We start from the raw sequence: 22,854 nt of genomic DNA on the forward strand, positions 1-22,854 counted from the left end.
TGACAATGCTGCCCAGGCATTCCATCCATTGTCCTCTCCCCTCAAACCGGCAGCTGAGGAGATCACGTGACTGGACCAGAGTAGCCTGAGAATAGGTAAGTATAAGAATCTTCTTTCTACAGGATAGTTAGAACAGGTGTCAGAAGGGGGTGGGAACTTATGGGTGACATCCAGCCTAGGCATTCCATCCATTGTCCTCCCTCATTCAGTTACTGGGGAGATCACGTGACTACACTGGAGCACCCTGAGAATAGGTAAGTATATGTAACTTTCTTCTACAGGGTATTTAGCATAGGTGTTAGAAGGAAGGTGGGAGCAGTTTTAAACTTAGATCTAGCCTGGAATTCCACTTTAACCAACACAACCCAATGACTACTCTAATGACTGATTTGCACTCCTAAACATTTTTTTATGAAATATAGCCTTTAGTTAAGCAAAGTTCACTTTGTTTAATTAAAGAACACTCAGTTGTTTTATTATAGGCTGACAAATGTCCAGCAGTACATTCCATTTTTTTTTACATATTTTCTTTTTTTAACTAATTATTTGGTACTATTTTAATAAAACAGCTATATTTGACAGTTATACTATTACACAGATGGTCACATGATTGGGATCCACTCTTGGTTGGTTCATGTTCATCATTGGAGACCCCAGCTGTCAGTGACAGCTGAGATTGAGAGCCAGCAGCCATGCAACAAAATGTCAGTGGCTGTCCCTCAAAGGGAAGATTCAAATCTGTTATCATATCCCCGACATGGCGCATAATGCCTGGGAATATTAATAAACACATTTGGGGTAGGAAGGAATTAACTGACAGATTTGTTTGCATCTTAGCCTATATTCACATCAAATCCATTAGGGGAATGAAAAAACAGAAACTTCCCTGGAACCTGATGAGGTATTTTAAAGTGGAGCTCCACCCAAAATTGGAACTTCCGCTTTTCAGATTCCTCCCCCCCTCCGGTGTCACATTTGGCCCCTTTCAGGGGGGAGGAGGGACCAGATACCTGTATAATCCAGGTATTTGCTCCCACTTCCGGGCATAGATCACCGAATGCTTTGCAGCGATATACACATTTCTGGCCCCTCCTTTGTCCCCCTGCTATCTTCTGGGAGACACACAGGTCCCAGAAGACAGCAGGGACCAGTGAGGACTCACAGCGCGACTCGCGCATGCGCCATAGGGAACCAGGCTGTGAAGCTGCAAGGCTTCACTTCCTGATTCCCTTACCGAAGATGGCAGCGCCTCCACCCGAGAGCCGAGCAGATAGGCTTCGGGTGAGGACATCGCGGGCGCCCCGAACAGGTAAGTGTCCACATTTTAAAAGTCAGCAGTTGCAGTATTTGTAGCTGCTGATTTAAAAAAAAAAATTTGGCGGAACTCCACTTTAAGTAAACAAAAGTCTGGCAGTTTTCGGTTTATGGCACCTATATATAGTCAACAGATAGGCTTGTATAAAACAACAGGATGCATGTGGCCAGTTTTCCCCATCATGTCATAGCCAAGCAAACTTCAAATAGGAAAAACCCAATGGTCCTCTCATACAGTAAGATCGTCTTGTTTGTTGTGCTGTCAATCAGTGGGGTGAAAACTGTTTAGGGTTTAACACTGGTCTCTGGTAATAAGGTATTTAACTGGGTCCTGATTTTAAAGCAAGAACAGTTCTTCCGTAACTACCGTTAATTACTTATCACATGACATGGATACAAAACGCAAATCACAAATATGCACAGGTAAACATGAGAGCACAACAAAGATACGTATTTGGCAAGGCAGCAGTATGTTGCTTATTAAACCCTCACAATGAATCAAAAGAAAAGTAATTACTATATAACAAATAATTGAACGTGAATGAAAAGAAAAAATACACAATCATCAAAGGCGTAAAGACGTTTATTAAGTTAAAACACAAACTATCGTTCTAATTTCTAGCAGCTATTCTAAATAGCAGTCTTTTTGAAACCCCTGCCATACGTTTCCTTGCCAGTTATCAAGTTCTTTGTAATGACGACAATTGTATGCATCCTATTGTCTACAGAATAGAGTTTCTTTGTAGTACCAAGGCATGTTTTCAATGGAATTGTGGCTCCTCTCCCCTTTTAAGTCCTTATGAAGTTAGTTCTCTAAGAAAGTCTCTTTACCAAACTTCTGGTAACTCTGATAAGAAAAGGACTGGATTAAATACAGAGGTAAGAACAGAAAAGGTTGGTAGATTATTTTTCAAAACTAAAAAAGGCATGTTTGTTTGTTTGTATATTATATATTTAAATAACTATGTTCCTTCAAATACGAAGCTATCAAGTCTACCTTAGGCTGGCCATAGATGAAACGATTTTCTTTCCTTCAAAAAAAAAAAAAAATCGCTTGATTCCCCCATTACCACAGTCAGTGGTAATGGGGGAATGGCATGGGGAGCATTCCTGGCCACCAGAATACAATGCTTACTGCTAGCAGCTATAGCCACTGGCTAAAACTGTAGTAGAAAAATCTGACATTCTAGTTGTACCCAAGCTGATCATTCAATCAACTTGGGCACAATCAGTCTGCCCATACATGGCTCAAGTCTTGGCCAGTCCCTGCTCAACCGGCCAAGATTTAAACAGTCTATGGCTGGCTTTAGCCTGCTTACCAGGAATTTTAGCATAAAAGCAGGTGATGGGGCTAAATAATTTTTCCGAAAGTCTAAATTTTCTACCCCCCTATCCAGACTCTGCAGTCCCTGAGCCTGTATCTGCAAAAACTCACCATCTCATTCAGCCTTGTGAAATACTAACTGCCCAACCTGGGCTGCACAGGCTTTCGACTAACATTTGGTCTCTTAATACCTCTACCAGGTGATGGCCTGGTTAGATCGGCTTTCCTTAAGGGCCATAAAAGGTCCTTACCTAGTGCCTGTTCACACGTTTTGCTCATGCAGCAGCCTGTATCCAGAGGACAGAGAACTGAACCGTATACAGCCCCTTTAAGAAAAAAGGATGCCCACAACTGCACAATTAAGATGCTAGTTGTCCTGTAAAATGTGGACCAAATCCAGTAGTTATCAATCATGAAGAAAACTGCAAAAGTTGTTTTGCCAACTCAGAATAGACATCCTGGTGCCCCCTAAACCTGCTTAAGTGAGAACCCTGGGTGACATCTAACTCTTCTGACACCGTGACACACTATCTATCTATCTATCTATCTATCTATCTATCTATCTATCTATCTATCTATCTATCTATCTATCTATCTATCTATCTATCTATCTATCTATCTATCTATCCTATCCATCTATCTTTCCATTCATCTGTGACTTAGAATTTCTGTAATTGTATGGTATATGTACACTATACAACATGAGTGAATACTAAACCCTATCCATCTAAAAAGTAAGATCATGACAACGTTTACCCCATCCTAACCTTGCAATGGTTAATCTTGTTCCTTTTAGGAGTCTACATTTGTAACCATGCTGAAGTGTAAATATCTCCCAGTTAAAAAAGGAATGTGCTTATTGTTTGATGTAGTTATGGGAAAAGAAAAAATAATTGAAACCTAGAGATAGAGAAGGTAAAAGAGCAGAAAAATAAACACATACACGACCATTAAAAGTGCTATGTGAGTGGATGCGCTGCTCCCATCTGTGCTCTCTGTATTGCCTGTGTATGTGCTATCTCAATAGCCTAATTTGGTTCACCATCCACCTAACAGGTTATATCTCATTTATACAATAATCATATGTTTATATAATTCATCACATGTGAACAACAACTTAATCCAAATACTTTAAATCATATAAAAAGTCCAGTGACATATGTCATGTCACATCATGATAGACTCTTCTTCATATGTGTTGCGAATCATCCGTTATAATTGCCGTGGGCGGCGTGCTCTTGTGTGTGGTATCAGATTAAAAGTGACTTAGTGCTTCACCACCACCTGTGAGATTTGCCACTCACCAGATTAATCTTTAAAACTGCACCTTTGGTTCATTAACAGGGATAACCACTCCACTCAAAGGAAACTTTTCTCCAATATCTATACCAGGTCCTCAATGTTCCTCATGCAAACGGATAAAAAACCATCATCGCGCAATAACGTTTAAAACCTTTATTCCATACATAAAAAACACTTTGCACTCACATTTCCAAGTGCCATTAGGCCGGCACCGAGCTTTTCCCGCAGTTAAGGACGGGTGGGCACTGCAGCCCGGTTCGTCTAGTGTGTGCTAGATGGTCTCCGTTGCCGCTTACGTTTCCCCCTGTTTGCGTTCGCGTCCTCTCCAAACCCCGTTCGTTCCCGGTCACGTGGGTACGATAATCTCCCAGCAGCCTCTACGCGTTTCGCAATCAAATTTGCGTCATCAGGAAGCTGCTGTGTGATTGGTTCTCATTCTATTTATATTGTGTGCGGGCGGAAATTGTTTTACCGCCATCTTGGATGTGGGAATTCCCTTAGTTCCGTTCTATTGGGGCTTTCTTTCTCTTAGCGCCATTTTGCTTATGGGCAATTCGCCCATTCCGTGATTGTTCATTGCACCCGCTGTTTCCCCCTCTACCATTGTTAATGCCCTGTATCCAGAGGACAGAGAACTGAACCGTATACAGCCCCTTTAAGAAAAAAGGATGCCCACAACTGCACAATTAAGATGCTAGTTTCCTGTAAAATGTGGACCAAATCCAGTAGTTATCAATCATGAAGAAAACTGCAAAAGTTGTTTTGCCAACTCAGAATAGACATCCTGGTGCCCCCTAAACCTGCTTAAGTGAGAACCCTGGGTGACATCTAACTCTTCTGACACCGTGACACACTATCTATCTATCTATCTATCTATCTATCTATCTATCTATCTATCTATCTATCTATCTATCTATCTATCTATCTATCTATCCTATCCATCTATCTTTCCATTCATCTGTGACTTAGAATTTCTGTAATTGTATGGTATATGTACACTATACAACATGAGTGAATACTAAACCCTATCCATCTAAAAAGTAAGATCATGACAACGTTTACCCCATCCTAACCTTGCAATGGTTAATCTTGTTCCTTTTAGGAGTCTACATTTTGTAACCATGCCTGAAGTGTAAATATCTCCCAGTTAAAAAAGGAATGTGCTTATTGTTTGATGTAGTTATGGGAAAAGAAAAAATAATTGAAACCTAGAGATAGAGAAGGTAAAAGAGCAGAAAAATAAACACATACACGACCATAACTTTCAACCTAACCTTAAAGCTCAACTGAACTTTCAGTTCAAAACAGCTAAAAACATTCCAGGTGCCTCCAAAGAAAATGTGTGTAGACTGTCTTATAGTTTGTTTTCTGTATAAAGCAATATAGAATAGAAATAGAAAAATAGAAAAACATGTCCTCTGCAAACATGTTGCAAATAAGACTTTTGCTCTCTGTATGACAGCGGTGTCCATCTGCAGAGATCTGCCATGTCCTATATTGAGTCAGACCTAGAGCTCTCCAATCAGCAGGGAGTGTGAGCCGTCTTAATTAAGAAGCTACAGGTTGGACTCAGCAGGGGCGGGACCATTGCTTCCACAAAGATATATCTTACTGTAGTGAATGGCCATGTTCTGATACATGGAGTCTCCAACTTGTATTTGTCACTTTTTATTCTCTAGAACTACCTGGGAACACATACAAGCCTATATAATGGCATTATCATGATATAGTATCATTGAAATGGAAGCCCTGTGCTCATATGGCAGAAATACTCCAACCTTATACTAATGCCCTGTACACACGGTTGGATTTTCCGACGGAAAAAAGTGTCATCGGATTGTGTTGTCGGAAATTCCGATCGTGTGTGGGCTCCATCGGACTTTTTCCGTCGGAATTTCCGACACACAAAGTTTGAGAGCAGGCTATAAAATTTTCCGACAACAAAATCCGATCGGTTAAATTCCGATTGTGTGTACACAAATACGAAGCACAAAGTGCCACGCATGCTCAGAATAAATTAAGAGACAAAAGCTATTGGCTACTCCCCGGTTTATAGTCCCGGCATACGTGTTTTACGTCACCGCGTTTAGAACGATCAGATTTTCCGACAACGTTGTGCGACCGTGTGTATGCAAGACAAGTTTGAGCCAACATCCGTCGGAAAAAATCCATGGATTTTGTTGTCGGAATGTCCGATCAATGTCCGATCCTATGTACAGGGCATAAAAAGTAATTAGTATAAGAAAGAGAAAAACCATCAACAAACATAAGAGATGTTCCACCTCTATGCTGAAAAAAATCTCTAAATGCAAAAAAATATTAATTATCTGTATAATCATATATAAACACTGAACTTTCTTATTCATCGTGTACAATAACTATGTTACATATTGATATTAATAGCAAAAGGGGTTTTCATGTTTTTTCTGAGTATACTCAGAAAATATAAAAAGAGACAACATGATAATATAGTCAGTTTCCATATTTCTACATTTTCCTCTCTAGAAACCTTCTGAAAATAAAGATGTAGCTCTTGCGCCTGTACTTATTTAATATATACAGTTTGTTAGGTCTTTGAGATGTGTCTGTCACCTCTGGGGCTCATGTCAATGGTGACAGTCTGAGTATCTGCTTTTTAAAGAAATTCAAAAGGAAGAAGGGCACAAAGCATGGGCCATGCAAGTTTTACCTAAAAAAAACCCCTCAATCTATGTATCTCTTCAAAATTCAGTCCATGCCTTCAGCTATCAAAGTGTATATTATATCCATATTCAAGGTATTGAGTCATTTAGTAGTCAGGTCTTGCACTTGTTGAAATGGATGTCATTGTCAGATGGCTATGTGAAAGAAGACATATCCTGCAGTGCTTAGAAACCATAAAAAAAACAGAATACTAAGCTCCAAATGCATTTGGATGGTATAATTTATTTGCTCTACAGCAGCACTGTCTGCAATTAAAGTCTCATGAAGCGACCACAGGTAATATACAAGCCGTCCTCGATCAGATCAAGGTTGCAATTTCAAGAAATCAATTATACACGAGAAGCAATTACTTATTTCTTTAACACAGTATAATTTATTTTTTCCCAGAACAATATCATAAAATTTGAAGTAAACAGAACGCCGGAATAGATGCTGATAGATCAGTCAAAATGTCGGTGTCTCTCTACTGGCTGGCGCCGAGGCTTCGTTCGTGGCTGACCTTGTACTTCCCATTCTGAGTCCTAACCGATGCAGACAGATGGTATGGTCAGCTCTAGTGGCTGTGAGCACGTCTCTCTATTAGCACAATAAACAATCAATTAAAACAGTGCCCTAAACTGAAGGAAAATAGCTAAGGATAGACAGTTGCTATACTAATTGGTGTCTCCAGACATCCATGTTCAATGGAATGATTAATCTTTATGTTTAACTATTTGGAAAAAAACTCTAACTTTTAATAAATGACACATGTTCAATCTCTATACAACTCTGGGGTTTCTGAAATTGTGTAAAAACAGTAAAAGTGAAAATGCAATTTGTTACAACTCGTTCTTCCTTTTGTAAGGATAACCATAGGAAGTCTTGTGCACTCATCGCATAGACATTTTCCAACCTTTAGAAGAGGGAAGGATTTATTTTTGGTTTGTGCTGATTTCACAGTGAGACAAGTATGGCAGGTCTTGGGTCTTGCGCTACATTATATTGTCAAAAGTATTGGAACGTCTGCCCTTTACATGCACATGAACATTGATGGCATCCCAGTCTTAGTCCTTAGGGTTCAACATTGAGTTGGCCCACCCTTTGCTGCTATAACAGCTTCAACTCTTCTGGGAAAGCTGTCCACAAGGTTTAGGAGTGTGTCTATAGGAAAGTTTGACCAATCTTCCAGAAGCACCTTTGTGAGGTCAGGCACTGATGTGGACAAGAAGACCTGGCTCACAGTCTCCACTCTAATTCATCTGAAAAGGTGTTCTCTCTGGTTGCGGTCAGAACTCTGTGAGGGCCAGTCAAGTTCCTCCACCCCAAACTCGCTCATCCATGTCTTTATGAACCTTGCTTTGTGCACTGGTCCAAATCATTTGGTGGAGGGGGGATTATGGTGTGGGGTTGTTTTTCAGGGGTTGGGCTTTGCCCCTTAGTTCCAGTGAAGGGAACTATTAAGGTGTCAGCATACCAAGACAATTTGGACAATTTCAAGCTTCCAACTTTGTGGGAACAGTTTGGGGATGGCCCCTTCCTGTTCCAACTTGACCAGTGCACAAAGCAAGGTCCATAAAGACATGGATGAGCAAGTTTGGGGTGGAGGAACTTGACTAGCCTGCACAGAGTCCCGACCTCAATCCTATATGTTATAACTGAAAAGGGTGGGCCAACTCAATATTGAGCCCTACGAACTAAGACTGGGATGCCAGTAAAGTTCACTTGCGTGTAAAGGTAGGTGTCCCAATACTTTGGTAATATAGTGTAATATGATCATGGGCAGATATCTCCCGACAATCACATCCACTATTTTTGGGGTGAGATGTGCCCCTGTGTATGGCCATCCTTACCCTCATATGCATCAGAACAATGAGAAGAAATATTAAATTGGTTGATAATGGTCATACATTACAATGACACATTGGTTCAGCTTCCAACTTCTGCTTGTTCAATTAAGCTTTGACACAAAATACCTGGAAGCTCATTGGTTTCTATGCAGAGCTGCACCAGATTTTGCACTCTTCAGTTTTAGTAAATTATTCCCATTCTGTTTTCTACTACACTAGTCATTCAACAACATTTCACTTTAGAACAGATAAATGTCTTTGTATATCATGAAAATGTTCCATTCCAGCAAATACTGTAGCAAAAAAAAGTCCCTCAATCTGTTTTACCTTGATAGTCATGTTTTAATTTTTTTTTTTAAATGTATCAAATGTAACCTGATTTCAAGCCCCAAATGCATTACATATTTCATAGTGATTAATGTGTAAATCTCCTCTGCATATGTGGAGCACTAATAATCAAAAACATGGAAAGCTGTCCTTTTGTTTAAAATTAAATCAGTTTAATCCTTTGGATCAAATTGCATAAAACATGCAAATGTTTTTTAGCTATCATTAGTACCAATTGTGCTGAATACCGTCCTTCGTCTCTCTGGAACCCTCTTTTACTGCAGGCAAAACATTAAAATGTACTGAAGTCCAAGTGGATCTTTTTAGGCCCAACGTTTGAACATTTAATGAAGTTGATTATGTTAATTGAGGATTTTAAATATAGGTCATCTTCCACTGATATCAAGACAGGTTATTTTTTTTTCTCACAGCACCCCCCCCCCGGTACAAAACATTGAAAAGATATTAAAAAAAAGGCCACTGGGAAAAAAATGTTAGCAAAAATGCTTAGCTTTACGCAGCTTAAAGAGGAAGTAAACCCTGATGGGTTTTACTTCCTCTTTGTTTCCCTGCAAAGGTAAAGCATAATGGGCTACTATGCATCGCAGGAGCCTGCGATGTCACCGCTGTCCCATCTTCCACGAACCATCCATCTTCCTTCCTGGTATTGCGGCTCCGGCGCTGTGATTGGCTGGAGCCGCGATTAAGTCACTCCCACGCATGCGTGCGGGAGCCGTCACTAACGGCACGATCGCCGTTAGAAATGGTATGCTCAGTGCACCTGCACGCTGTTGTCTATGGCGCATGTGCCGTAGACATCGGTGCCTGTTTTTTGCAAATATCTCCTAAACCGTGTAGTTATATATACTATTTTTCTTGCACCTACAGGTAAGTCTTAATCTAGGCTTACCTATAAGTAAAAGTGGTCTGTAAGGGTTTACAACCACTTTAAGTAATGTAGGGAATGACCACCATCCTTTCTGACGAGATCCCGGGTATTGCGGAGCACCCAAATTTTTTTGTTCAAGATTTTAGATCTCACCAGAAAGTGTGGTGACATCTCCCTTCCCTTTGTGCTGTGTATGGAAGCCAGGTTGGTAAGTATATTAATGGCCTACGTCAACATGCTTTGGTGTTGATGGTATCAGTTGGACATCAGTTTGAAATGTTTCTGAGAATTCTCAGAATTCATTGACAGCTCAATTGACCTGCAGATGTCCTCCTTCTGACCTTCATTGACCTTCTTCAAGTGGGTTTTGCATTCCATTAGACCTGTATGAGAATGCAAAACCCATTTGAAGCAAACGGCCATCCACTCAGGACCTAGAGCTGTTTTGCTTTAACAGCTAAATCATTTATATTTGGCCATTGCACACATAGTCAAAGATTCATCTGTACAGGTGGAGTTTTTTTTTAGATTTTCTAATTTTTGGCTATCAGTTGAAAACGCAAAAAAAAATAAAAAAATAAAATCTAAATTGTTTTGGATGCTAGGAAATAAAAAAAATGCATTGTTTTCTAAAAGTACTTGTTTCTGACTAACATTGTAATTTAGGAATCAGCTAAATATAGAGTGTAGTTGATTCCGTTTGGCATGCTTTACGGAACTGTTAATTTCAAAGCATAAACATTTGCAAGTGTAGAACTTCTGACAATGTGTGATTCAGATAGCACAAGAATCCTCCAACCAAACTTCTCGGCTGTTCAAAGATTTTTTTTTTCTTCTTCTTTCTCACTCTCTTTTAAAACTTGTTAGTAAAAGATTAATTTCTGAGTCCCACAGTGAAATTTCACACTTTGTCACAAAAAGTGACAAGGTCAGCATTTTAAAGTGGATGCAATGAAAAGCATTGTATTCATAATAGAAAACCTTCTGAGTGTTAGCTAATAGGTGCAAAAATGGCACATTTTCTTTAAATTACTAAACACGGAATCTGCTGCATAGCATGTTAATAAGCAATTGAAACATCATTTTTTTATCCCAATAATAGACAATTAGTGCGGGCTTGGATACGCTGTAAAGAAAGTTAAAAAGTTCTAGTTTTTATTTTAAGTTGTTGAGAGATTCTGTCAAGAACCATAACAGTACATTTACTAAACCAGCCAATCCAGTCACATTGTGTTCTTGTGTTCCTCAGCAATATGCAAATATTCACTGAATTTGAATGAATGTGACAATTGCTTCAACCCTTCTGCAGCTGTAATGGCAGGCACAGACAACTGTCCCAACCTGATTTATGAAGGGTAGACACACAATCTAGAGAACCTATTTACAGGAGATAGGATTGCCAAATCATACCTGAGAAACATGCTGGTCGGCATTTTCCTAAAGTTTTAGGCCGACTCCTAATCTACTAAAAAATATTTACCTAATGCTTAGACATGCAGCAACTTGCTCCTCAAGAAAAAGAAAGAAAGGGCGCACCGACCATGTGCATTATCCTAAAACCATATTTTTATTATCATGGATAGGATAATGCACTAGGTCGGTGTGCCCTTTCTTTTTTTTTGTGGTTCCAGAATATCAGACTTCCCCAGTCTTTAGAGGGCAGTAAGATGTGTCTTATCTTTATAGAACCAAGATGGAGATGTAGCATACCCTTCCTGATTGGGCTCACTCCCAAGCGCAGGAGAAGTTGTGTTAGCAACTTGCTCCTTGGCTTCACTATAATTCTCTTTGTCTTTTTTTTAAATCTCATTTACATTACAAGTATAGGCAAGTGAGTGGGATACAGGCGAGGGCTATGCTATGCAGTCATTGGCTTATTTCATTGTTTATTCATTACAGATTTCCTTACAGTTTATCTTGCTCTGAAACAGACCTTCTTCAAATTGTTGCAACAAGGCCACAAAACTCTAGTCCATATGGACGTGTCGTCCATATCTGGTCTCCAGTCCTTAGAACGAATGGGCATGATACTGGAGAGCGTCTAGAGAAAGACAAGAAAGCTAATAACGGGACTGCAGGACCTCTGTTACAAGGAACAATGTCAAGCATTAAACTTCTCCCTGGAGAAGAGACGCTTGAGGGAATTGTGATATTCAAACACATCAATGGTGATTCTAGCATAAGAAAAAAAAATATTCAATTTCAGGGAGCTCAAAGCAGAACTTTACCCTTAACAACCTGATCAAAAAATAACGTTCTTTAGCAAGGAACATGCATTTCACATTAATAATTATGCTACCAAAACTAGTGTGTGCTGTAAATTGCCTCCAGCATTGCTCCTGTTTCCTCCTGTTGCTCGAGGCCGCCATTTTGCTGAAGCTCAGAGCCCCCTGAACAGCAGTAAATCATAAAGTGGAACTAAACCCATTTAACGGTTTCAAAAAACAGTTCCCGGAATGCCAGGGTTACTAACTGTCACATTTGCTTTTGCCCTAAACCAAACCATCAAACCATCAAATGGCTGGTGTCATAAGTGATGACATGTGCAGCAACATGGCAGTTGCAGATCAAACAGAGGCAGTGTCTTTGGTTGTAAAAGATAGCAGTGTTTAATTCCGCTTCAAGACAAACTCAGCAGTGCCTAAAAGTGCCTAAACATGGAGAGCAACTGAGCATGTGCAGAGCAGGTTGAGACCATGTATTGTATTACTGGATTTTAAACAGTATGACTACTTATTTTTAATGTTTTACATAGCAATGCCTGAAAAAGGGGCAAGCCTGAAGTGATCTAGCAGGACATCATTTTTTATCCACTTTAGGAAGGATAAAATTGGAGGCAAAGCAGTTTATCCTTAAGCTACGTAGGGGGTTCTTTATTATCAGAGCAGTAAGGATGTGGAATTACCTTCCACAATAAGCGGTGTCATATGGAAGTGTGGATCATTTAAAAAAAAATCTTAAGCCGCATACACACGAGCGGAATGTCCGACGGAAGATTTTCATCATATCGTATGTGCCTCATCTGACTTTTTTTTTTTTTTAATCTGAGAGACCTAGAAATGGAACATGTTCTAAATATTTCCGACGGACCCAATTCCTATCGGGAAAACCGATCATCTGTATGCTGGTCCGACGGACCAAAAACGACGCATGCTCTGAAGCAAGTACGAGATGGAAGCTATTGGCTACTGGCTATTGAACTTCCTTTTTCTAGTCCCGTCGTAAGTGTTGTACGTCACCGCGTTCTGGACGGTCGGACTTTGGGTTGATCATGTGTAGGCAAGACCGTTTGAATGGAATTCTGTCGGAGCTCCGTCGGAGAAACCATCGGAGTTTATTCTGACAACTAAACCGGTCGTGTGTACACAGAATAAGATGGAAACCTTAACAAACTCACTATACAGGGATGTGGGAATTGGTATTGACATAAACACATACACACTCACACCTACACAAAACACACACTTCCTACACAGGTTGAACTGTATGGACTGTCTTTATTCAACCTCACCAAATATGTAACTACTGTGTGTGTTTTAGCATTAACAGTACTCTTCACTGTAAAAACTCCATCATTCGGAGGGGCGTCCACATACTCTTGACCATATAGTGTATCTCCAAGTTACAATTCTGTGTTTGCTTAGCCTATACCATTTAACTATATGAATTTATCCTTTCACTGGACTTGCTAAGACTTGAGGCTTGCAATATTTTTTCCTTCCTGGTTAAAGGATTTAGACATAAATCTCTTGAGTGTTTGTGACACCTGAGGCCACTGACTGGATCCACATGGATACATTACACAGTTTCCAGGCTTTAGTGAAAAATGATTTTCTTCTCCTAGCCTAGAGTAAAGACGCAGCTCCAGAATTTTTATTCAATGCTGTGTTTTGGTTTGTTGAATAGATGAGTGTGTCTTCAAGGGCAGCAACACATGGCTGACCAGGTTTTCCCATTTATTGTGGATCACTAGGCTGTTTCATGGTTTACAGTCTTCCAGGTACATTTTGTATTATTATTTTACTACATCAATTTGTGCCTATGATAAATTGCCACATTATAGCATGATCTGTGAACAGTAACGACAACCCCCCAACCACCGCCTTGTACAAAGTGATCAGTGTGTGATCGCACAGCCTTCAGCTATTCAGCTTTAAGCTATTGGTCTATGATGTCACAGTTGTCATGGCAACAATGTGTTGAAAGAGGTTATAAACAGAAACATTTTTTCAACATTATGTATTTATTTATTGATTTTGTTCTCTTTTGCTTTTATAGTTGAAAGACCGATTTGGTTCATTGATATTTTGCTAAAATCCTAACAGTTTCCAAATTGCTAGTATGATTTATCCAAAATCACCTTCCATTAAGTTGCTCTTGTATAATATGTTTATACTAGCAATAAACAAACTGTTATTTTATTGGGTATATCTTAAACTGTATCTAGTATAGATTTTCTTTGGGTCCTAAAGTGGAAGTTCAGGCAAATTCTAAAAAAAAAGGCTAAAACTCCCCCTCCCCTATTCTAAGCCTATTCCATCTAACCCTATGAAAAAAAAAAATCTGTATGGTTTCCTATTCTGAATCTGCTCCAGTCCGGTCACATGACCTCTCCAGTGGTGGCTTCTGTGTACCGGAGAGAACATCAACAATGGCTGAAAATGCCTGGGAGATGGCATCACCCATAGGCTTAATATAGAGCATCCATTGTCGGCTGCCCCTCCTCTGCACTGAAGCCACCACTGACATCTGTACATGTGACCAGACCGGAGAGGCTTCAGAATAGGTAAGTATACAGATCTTTTCTTTCCAGGGTTAGATAGAATAATCTTAAAATGGGGGTTGAAGTAGATTTAGCCTTAGATAGAATTCGCCTGAACTTCCACTGTAAAGTGAACTGCCTCTCCGAAAGTGGACCTGTCAAAAAGTGTATCTTTGCTGTCTTAAAGAAAATAGCAAAGTTCAACTAAGCAATACCTTGAACCATCTGCCTTTTTATCTATAATATCTCATAAAATTTGACACTGCTTAAAGTGGGAGAAAACCCTCCTACCTATTCCAGCCAAGGAAGTTGCCATCTTGGCCTCTGTTTGATCTTCAATTGCTATGGTGCTGCACATGTGATCAGTTATGACACCAGCCATTTAATGGTTTGACAGTTTGGATGAGAGCACAACCAATTTGACAGTTAGCATTCTTGGCATGCCTTGAATGTAACCATTGTTTGAAACCATTAATTTGATGAGTTTACTTCCACTTTAAGTACTCCTGTGTCTGCAGTGTGACATCATCTAAGGCAGATCTTCCTACTCCTGCATCTGAAGGTTGCTAATCCCATGAAACTTGACATATTTTGAGCTCTGTAATGATAGTGGGTGATGTCACCACTGTATTGATCGTTGCTCTTCAGAGTATCTGCTGGAGAAGAAACTGTACTTGAGGACCTGCAGTGCAAGGATCTCCCTGCTCCTACTTTAATTATTCTGTGGCTCTGTGCTTTCTCTGTTGCTTTTCCTATCTAATGATTCCTCTCCGTGCTGCTCTGCTGTTCTCTACATTGGATGGTACCCTACCTATGCTGCTGCCTATTGATCGTTCCCCACACCATTCAGTTATCACTGAATAGAAATGTAAAATAATGCATTTGGGTGGCAAAAATATGAATGCAATCTATACATTGGGAGGGAGAACCTCTGGGGGAATCTAGGATGGAAAAGGACCTAGGGGTCCTAGTAGATGATAGGCTCAGCAATGGCATGCAATGCCAAGCTACTGCTAACAAAGCAATCAGAATATTGGTATGCATTAAAAAGGGGATCAACTCCAGAGATAAAACAATAATTCTCCAGCTCTACAAGGCTCTGGTCCGGCCCCACCTAGAGTATGCTGTCCACTTCTGGGCACCAGTCCTCAGGAGGGATGTACTGGAAATGGAGCGAGTACAAAGAAGGGCAACTAAGCTAATAAAGCAGTGGTTCTCAACTCCAGTCCTCAGGACCCACCAACAGGCCAGGTTTGCAAGATAGCTGAAAGACATCACAGGTGATATAATTTGCTGCTCAGGGATTGCAGTATTCTAGTCTGCAACTCCCCAAGGTAATACTTAAAATCTGGCCTGTTGGTGGGTCCCGAGGACTGGAGTTGAGAACCACTGTAATAAAGGGTCTGGAGGATATTAGTTATGAGGAAAGGTTGTGAGCACTGAACTTATTCTCTCTGGAGAAGAGACACTTGAGAGGGGATATGATTTCAATTTATAAATACCGTACTGGTGACCCCGCAATAGGGATAAAACTTTTTCGCCGAAGGGAGTTTAACAAGACACATGGCTACTCATTAAAATTAGAATAAAAGAGGTTTAACCTTAAAGTACGTAGAGGGTTCTTTACTGTAAGAGCAGCAGGGATATGGAATTCCCTTCCACAGGCGGTGGTCTCAGCGGGGGGGGGGGCATCGATAGTTTCAAAAAACTATTAGATAAGCACCTGAATGACCACAACATACAGGAATATACAAGGTAATACTGACATATAATCACACACATAGGTTGGACTTGATGGACTTGTGTCTTTTTTCAAACTCACCTACTATGTAATTATGTAACTATCACCAGCCATAAAGGAAGGGTGGAGTTTCTGACATGAAGAAGCAAACCTTGCTCCTCTACCATTAACAAATATGTGATTTTCCTATCTTGGCCTGCCTCCCTGGATACCTAAGAAATCCTCACAAAGCCATGAAGAACTAGATGAACAGTGGCTCGGCCTTATCTTGAATATGCAGTTCTTTTTTGGTCACCAATCCTCATGAAAGACGTTGTTGAATTAGAAAGAGTTCAGCTAAGGGCATAAAAATAAATAAGGAGGATGGAGGACCTCACATATGAGGATTGATTACATAGATTACAGTTATTCACTCTGGAGAAGAAGCGCTTAAGAATAGGTATGATTACAATGTACAAATATATGAAAGGTGACTTAAGTAACTGTCATTAACTGTTTACACTAAGGTCCCTGCAAAGGTTTAGGGTAGGGTTTTTTTTTTTGTTGTTTTGTTTTTTACCTGACTATGCTATTGGGTGAATAAAAAAAATCAATACAATGCTTATTTCATCCTTATTGTAACTATTAACATCCTTATTGTAACTTTAAAACAACGTGACCATCATTTTCTCAAAAAAAAAAAAAATCAATACAATGCTTATTTCATCCTTATTGTAACTCTAAAACAACGTGACCATCATTTTCTCAGGTGTCATGAACGTTGTCTCCCAATTAAAAGCTGTTAATAAATATTTGTATTAATTTGTCATTCTCACTGGGTTTTAAAATCTGCATATCTCCTCATCTTATTTAGTTTTAATGCTGCTAAACTCTGTCAGAGATGATTTTTCTCCTCCAGATGGCTAATGGGGGTTAATGAATCGAGGACTCACTATTTTAACTTTTGGAATCAATCTAAGCTGTCTTCTTCAAACCGTTTTTGAATTATCCACAAACCACGGCGGAATTCTCTTGTAAGGTGTGCATCATCCCATTGCTAGCTTCTTGAAAAAGGAAGCAATAAACCATATATTTTCTGCTATTGTGCTTTCCATGGCTTTTCAAGTTCAATTCATGTAATGGTTTAGAAGACTGTTTAGTCTTTTAGAAACACATTTACTTTGAACATAAACTATAAATAGTTTTCAAAAATGAGTTTCTGCGTTGTCATCAGAGGACATTCCAGCAATATAAAATGAAGGATTCCTACTACTTGAAATGAGTGTATTTATTATCATTTTTTTGATAGATCTAAGGAATAAATCAAATATGTGTAGCACCCATCTAGTTAGGCTGCTAGGTACATTTAGTTGTGTTGGCTCCTGCTGTAGCCAAAGGAGCACTGATTATTTATTTTGGTCTGCTCAGGGCTGCACAGGCTGGGCGTTTGATTGCTTCTCCTGCCTCCTGAAGAAGTTTCTAGAGTTTAGGGAGGCAGAATTTAAATGACCAGCTTGAATATTAAGCAGGGCCAGCCAATCCCTGGGAATGTGTGCCCAGTTAGTGGCTGGGGAGCTATTAAATAGTTTGGAGCCCTCTGAAAATTGTCTTACCTCACTTCTGAGGGATGGATCAGTGAGCTTAGAGGAGAGGGGCTGTTCACACCTTGCACCCCTGGGATTAGATGATGAACTACCTAAAGAAGCTGTATTTATGGACTGATCCTGTTCCAGGATTCTGTGAATAGAGCCTTCTTACTGTGCAAGCTACCTCATGGTCCCCAGCAGTTAACCTATAGACTGTCCCAGTCTAATCATAACTGTTTGCAAGCTATATCATGGTCCCCAGCCGTGGACCTATAGACTGTCCCAATATAACTACACCTGTTCTGCAAATTATCCCATGGTTCCCAGCAGTGAGTGAGAAACTTTGTTGCTGCTCTTCAGAGTGTTGTCCTCTGCAAAATTGCATTTAAGTATTCTGGAGCATCCCACACCATCCCAAATCCCCTCCCCAGTTCCTACAAGCAATAAAACACAGAAAAAGACTAACCCCTCTGTTCAATGAGCAGGAGAAAATGTACTGTTACTGTGTGCCTGGCTGCCTCTGCACCATGGCGAGAAAGAACCACTAAATTAAACCCCCAAAGGGGGGTAACACTACATACTGTATGCAACACAAGATAACCAATTCTGGTATGTAAAACTTAATAACCATATAACCTTGATTTGTCAGGCCCTCTATAGCAATTGTGTAACTATAACAAGTTGCATTACCAGCAGTACTAATGTGTGATCCCAATGAAAACCACTGGGGCTACCACTAATCCTCCTAGCTGAAGGTAGGACAAGGTTGTCCATGTTTTCCAAATTGAAGTATTAAATCAACCCTTCCAAGTGAAAAATGGGAACGCCTGAACTACTACTTTGGTGGGTGAGGTATATTTACAATGCTATAGTAATGCCATGTACACACGACCGTTTTTTCCGTCGGAATGAACTCTGACGGTATTTTCGACGGCGTTCCAACAGAGTTCCGCTGAAACGGACTTGCCTACACACGATCACACCAAAGTCCATTCATTCAGAATGTGATGACGTAAGACGGTGCTAGAAAAAGGAAGTTCAATAGCCAGTAGCCAATAGCTGCCCTTGCGTCGTTTTTGGTCCGTCGGAATAGCATACAGACGAACGGTTTTCCCAATAGGAACTGATTCCGTTGGAAAGATTTAAAACATGTTCTATTTCTAGGTCCGTCAGAATTTTCAAAAGAAGAAGTCCGATGAGGCCCACATACGATCGGAATGTCCGATGGAATGATTCCGTCTGACCTTTTCTGCCGGAAAGTCCGGTCATGTGTACGCGGCATTAGAGTAATACAAACTCAATAAAACTCTTAATTATCTACCTTAAAAGCCATAAGTGGACATTGGCTCAAGATCTGACTTTGATCTGTCGGCCATTACTATTTTAAATACACAACCATAATTTAACATGAGATACTAGTTGGGCACTGGATTGCTTTATACATGTGCCAAGTGACATGCTTCAGTCCCTGCAGTGTTTAAAGTGTTACTAACTCCACAACAGTAAAATCAGTCTGTATATGCAGTAAGGCATGCTTGTTATACTCACTGTGGAACTGTGGGGTTTATCCCACGCACTGTAAAAAGGCTGTTTGATCCTGTCTTATTTGATCCTCCCCTTCTTCCACAAGCCCCATTCCAACTGATAGTACAGCGCCTTGGGGGCATACTGCACATGCTCAATTTGGTGTGTATTGCTAGAGAGGTTTTTTTTGGGGAGGGTGCATGTGATCAGCACATGGCCAATCAGCACTGTCCAGACAGAGTGTCAGGGGTCCTGCAGCCTCATAGGACAGTCAGAGTAAAATGAAAACTCCTCCTACAAGCTTTAAGCAGACACTGATGGAAGTCACATGACTGCTATATACTGCTGATGAGAAAAGATATTTAGCAGTTTAGATTTACTAAAATAACTGCATTTCCATGTTCTGGGTACTGTGGGAGACCAGATATAGTGAATGCAGGGTCCTGGGTTTATTAACACTTTAACTCAATAGACAATAACATTCAATGTTTAGTTTTAATTAAAGAAAATATATACATACACACATTTTAGGATACATTTTGCCCCATAAAGCATACCTAATCACACTGTCTAAGGGCATTATGATATGATCCATGAAAATCAATATATTTCTTTGTAAGCTGTCTATTCCTCTGCATATTCCTTCTACCTTACTTTAACTTTTTTCTCTCTGTCTTTAACTTTGTTATCCTTTAAGTATAGGCTTATTTTCTTTTAGTATTTCTTTCTTTCTTTGACATTGCTTCACCACCACATTTGCCTCATCAAAAAAATACCATAAGCAAGGGCTTGATGCAAAAAAAGCTACTATTCCGATGTGAACAAATTATGATATCCACGGAAATCTAGGAAAAATCCCAATGCCACCTTAAGATATAGGCCATTAATACTTGGAGCTCTGCCTTGCTATATGTATAAACCTTATATCCCTTTTTGATGCAGGTTGTTAGTGTTGTTCATCCAGAAGTTTTACAACTAGGATTTTCAAAAGAAAAAAATGTATAACTTATGAGCCCTGAATCATAATGAATTTGCTGGTTCCAGCAGTTATACATTTCCTGAAGAACTTATTTGGTCATGGAGGGGTCTTTTTCCAAAAGAGAAAATACTTGGAATCACATTTCATAATATATTTCTTTATTAAAAAAAAAAAAAAAGTCAATGACAAAAAAAAAAAAAAAAAAATGCCCATCCAGCTGATTTAAAAGGAAAGCTATTGTAGCTGTCTACACCCGAGGACATTTCTCGATGGGACATGCTGAGCAGTCAAAAAAAAAATCCTATGACGGCGCTGATTTAATTGACAATAAAATGCATTTTAATAACAGAATGCAGAAGGCATATTTATCTTTTGTTGTTTGCTAAGTAATTTCAATCTGACAGCAGAGTTTTGCCAATATTTTAGATCACTGCTTTAGATCAGAGCACAGGCAACAAAAAAAAGCTGTTTCCAGTTTAAAATTCCTTGATAAAATGTACTGATTTGCTCTGACAGTATGGCATAAATCTGCATCGTCTTTGCAGAGTAAATTTAAACCCAACACAGAGCGGCATTCGTAAAAAGTCAATTTACCATGAAACATTCCATGCTGCAATGTTAAGATACAGTATTTCCTCTCAAACCAATTTTCCCAAGTGAACGTAAAACCAAATATATGTTAAGATTACAAACAGACCATTATGAACTGCACAACAGAAAACTCCTGAGGCACCAATTTTAGGAATGCTTTCTTAAGTGGGTTTCTTACAAAAGTCTTAATTGTTCACTATCTACTGACAAGAGTCATGCATCTCAGTACTTAGCCGAAACAGCTAGTGGCAATACCGGTTGAGTTAAACCCTACGTTTAAAAAATAATGTAACTGCAAAATGACAAATAAAAGTGTTTATTTGTACATTTCTAAAATAGTGTGGATAGAACAATGTTTATGGGGATACAAAGAAGAAAATGTTGGCAATTACTTGTGGTTTTCCATGAATGGATAACAAATGCCTACAAACCAGTACTGATGAGTGATAGAGAGCTGTAACATTGTTCATAAATGCATCTTCCAATGTTGTGAAAAAAGGTCAGCTGTTTTGTAAAGCTGAAGACATTGAAAATGTTTATATAATTTACTGCAGAAAAGAAGTACAGTGTGACGTTGGTCACCGGAATTGGTCACCACCACCAACATTTCTTGCAGGGCAGAATGGAAAAGAATAATAGAAGGGCTGCAGAAACTGGAAGAGAACACTACTTCTTATCCAGTCTCGGCCTTCGCTGTAGAACTCAATGGGGGATTGTTACATACATAGTTAAAGTGGAGTTCCACCCCAAAGAAGAAAAAATTAGTATTGTGCTTAAAAAAAATCATAAAAAAACATTTGGAGAAAATTTTTTTTTTACTCCCCTCTAAATGCCTGTTGCTAGGGGGTCCTTCGTAGTCTGCCTGTTTCGATGCCTGGGCTGGTGACATAAGGTAAAAACACACTTACAGGATAAAAACATATAAAAGGCTCATCTGTATAGGTATGTGGTCCTCGGTGTTCCCTCTGATCCTGTGGTGGTGACGCTGCAGGGATGCTGGGCTGCAGAAGGTGGATTACCAGCCGGGAGCTCCTTCTGTGGCCATCAGGAAGAGACTAGGGGCCGGCGTGGAGCGTACGTGGAGCGTGCATGACGTCACAGGTCGTCCGTCTGCTTCCGGGTTCGGTATCCAGGGGAGGGATCGTCCAGGGAGGAGGGCTAGCAGAGAGGTAGAGAGAAGGCTATGCGCTCGGAGCCACTGCTCCTTCAATAGGCCTACTAGGCCTATTGAAGGACCTCTCTGCTAGCCCTCCTCCCTGGACGATCTTGTCGTATCTAGTAGGACACACCACCCACCATCCAATCATTTGTTAATACTACACTCAGGTGGCACTTCCTTCTCTACCCTTCTCTCATCCATCACAGAGCCAGCTCTCTGAGGAAACAGCAGCCGCCTAGCCTACCAGCCTACTTTAACCATTACATTACCGGTTACCACTTAACCCTTGAACTTCCAGCCTGTCCCCTATGGACTAAGTTGCTCAGCCCTTTATATCTCCTGTTATATATGGACTTGTGTGTTTGCGCTTACATTAACCAATACTCTGTTTGGGCTGGTGACATCACTTCCGTCGGCGCAGGAAGGGAGATCGCTTCTCTACCCTCCCTCTTGTCAATCATCTGGGACACGTGATCGGTCCCAGATGATTACGGGGCCAGTGACGGCGCGTGCCGCGGCTCGTGCATGCGCAGTGGGTGCCCGACTGTGAAGCCACAGCCGGGCGCCCACAGTTAAAATGCCGGCGCCGCCGATCGATGGGGGGGACGAGCAGGGCTTCGATCCCCCGCAACGCTGGACCCTGGGACAGGTAAGTGTCCGATTAAAAGTCAGCAGCTGCAGTATTTGTAGCTGCTGACTTTTAGTTTTTTTTTTTTTCATGGGCCCTCCTCTTTAAATAGTTAGTGAGGTTGAAAAAAGACACAAGTCCATCAAGTCCATCCTGTGTGTGTGTGCTTTTATGTCAGTATTACTTTGTATATTCCTGTATGTTAAGGTTGGTTAGGTGC

The 22,854-nt window shown here is 40.2% G+C and overlaps 1 protein-coding gene across 17 annotated transcripts in view; it reads right to left on the reverse strand.

The window, feature by feature from the left end:
• NRXN1 (neurexin 1) overlaps nt 1-22,854 on the reverse strand; it is a 1,909,081-nt gene that overhangs the window by 1,456,168 nt on the left and 430,059 nt on the right. The gene's annotated exons all lie outside the window — the stretch shown is intronic.

The sequence above is a fragment of the Aquarana catesbeiana genome, linkage group LG04 (genome assembly GCF_042186555.1).
Source record: "Aquarana catesbeiana isolate 2022-GZ linkage group LG04, ASM4218655v1, whole genome shotgun sequence".
NCBI classification, from domain to species: Eukaryota; Metazoa; Chordata; class Amphibia; order Anura; family Ranidae; genus Aquarana; species Aquarana catesbeiana.